A 2,274-nucleotide genomic window follows, 5' to 3' on the forward strand; every position below is an offset into this window, starting at 1 on the left:
TGATTCTTTTGCATTTAGAGGACCGCTTTTTGAACATCAAAACCTTGGTCATTTTGTTGATTGTATGGAGTTTGATTTTGGTAACCTTGGTTTTGGTTGTAAAAGGGTCTTTGATTTTGGTTTCTCATGGGAGGTGGGGTGTATGTTGGTTGAGGGTTTTGAACATTTTGTCTTTTGTATGAGAGATTTGGATGGAATTTGGTGTTTTCATTGTAATAGTTTGAATAAGGGGTACCACTCTTGTATGCTTGGAAAGCATTCACTTGTTCATTTATTCCCCTACATTCACTTTGGTCATGTCCCAAAGTTCCACAATTCTCACATATGCCACTTGGCATTGATGAAGATGTCGTCATGACATTAACATGATGCTTTGGTGATTTTGAGGCTTCTTCAAGTCTAGCCATAGCTTTTTCAAACTTCAAATTGATGGTATCAATGTGAGCACTAAGTTGAGCACCTAATTGAGTAATGGAGTCTACTTCATGCTTTCCTCCTCTAGTAGCCTTGCGAGGTCTACTATATTGTGAGTTATGGACCGCCATTTCCTTAATTTTGTTCCAAGTTTGATTGTCATCAACTTCGGTGAACATTCCATTTGATCCCATGTTGAGAATGTTCCTTGAATCTTCATAAAGACCGTTACAAAATTGTTGTACCAAGAACCACTCGCTAAGTCCATGATGAGGACATGAACGACAAATTCCCTTGAATTGCTCCCAAGCTTCATACAAAGATTCTTCATCCCTTTACTTAAAGCCCGTAATTTGAGCTCTTAGCATGTTAGTCTTTTCCGGTGGATAGAACTTTTTGTAGAAAGTTAGAGCCAACTTTTTCCAAGAATCAATTCCGAGAGTAGCCTTATCAAGGCCTTTCAACCATTATTTCGCGGTGGCAATTAGAGAAAAAGGAAATAAGACCCATCGAATTTGGTCTTGAGTTACACCGGTTTGAGAAATCGCATCACAATAGTCACAAAAAGTCTCCATATGAGAGTGAGGGTTTTCACTTGGCATCCCCCCAAATTGGCTTCTTTCGACTAATTGGATAAATGCGGATTTGGCAATAAAATTTTCGGTTAGATGTTGTGGTGTGGAAGTACCATTGGGCAGGTTCTCCTCGGTGGGTACGGAATGTGATGAAAAATTAGGCATTGTGGGTTGATTTTGTGTTGGGTTCTCCTCACCTTCTCTTGCAAAAGGGTTGATGAACTCAATAGTATTTGGTTGAATATCTACAACCTCACCAATACCTCTCAAAGTTCTCCTAGAAAGTCTTCTATTGGTTGTCAAAGTTCTTTTAATTTCGTGATCAAAGGGTAACAAGTTACCTTGTGATCTTCTAGACATTCAAAATATCAAACAACTCGAAAATAATTAGAACAAACCTTGAGGAGTTTTACTACCCCAAGGCAAAGAAAGACACAACTAATAACAATGTAAGAAAATCTAAATCAAGTTAACACCGTCCCCGGCAACGGCGCCATTTTTGGTCGTGTTCCCTCGTGGGGTTTAGTTTTCAGTACTTGTCGTTAAGAGCACCATAGACCAAAATACAATTTATAACTTTACAAACAACTCTACAATTAGTATAGAGGCAAGTAAAGGTCGGATCCCAAGGGACGGGAATTGAGATGAGATTTCTATTGCAACTAGTGGTGTCTAAGGGTGTCACAATTGGGGTTTGAAGTAGAAGATAACTAAACTAAATAGCAATGAAAGTAAACAAGCAATATGAATTAAAAGGGATGTAAACAACTGATAAAAGGCACTAGGGTGTCATGGGGTCATAGGGGATGCATGGGAATTGATCATACAAACATGTTCTCAAGTTATAAGCAAACAATTATTGTTGTGATGGATCGAGTTGGTTTATATCTTACAATCCTAGGAGAAATTGGGTCCCGAAGCCAAATCGATTAGATTGTACAACACCTACAAGTCGACTTAATCTTCCCTACATCAAGTCGAGTGGGAGCAAGATTGTCTTCCTAATATTGTATGTCGATGACATACTCCTGATTGGGAATGACATACCTCTCTTAACTTCGGTAAAAGTATGGTTGAAGAACCATTTCCAGATGAAAGATCTGGGTGAGGCACAAAGAATTTTGGGCATCCGTATCTATCGAGATAGATCACGTCGGATGTTATCTCTCAGTCAGGAGTCTTATATAGACAAGATTCTAGAGAGATTCAGCATGACTAACTCCAAAAAGGGGTTTCTTCCTATGGCTCCAGGGGTGCATTTGAGCAAGTCTCAGGCACCAAAGAC

At 39.2% G+C, this 2,274-nt stretch overlaps 1 non-coding gene across 1 annotated transcript; it reads left to right on the top strand.

Annotated features, from left to right (window-relative positions):
• The first annotated feature begins 675 nt into the window (after positions 1 to 675).
• LOC141603235 (small nucleolar RNA R71) lies at positions 676 to 782 on the top strand. Its single transcript, XR_012525126.1, has one exon. It is a non-coding gene; the product is annotated as a small nucleolar RNA R71 (small nucleolar RNA).
• Positions 783 to 2,274: the final 1,492 nt, after the last annotated feature.

The sequence above is a fragment of the Silene latifolia genome, chromosome 9 (assembly GCF_048544455.1).
Source record: "Silene latifolia isolate original U9 population chromosome 9, ASM4854445v1, whole genome shotgun sequence".
Lineage (NCBI taxonomy): Eukaryota > Viridiplantae > Streptophyta > Magnoliopsida > Caryophyllales > Caryophyllaceae > Silene > Silene latifolia.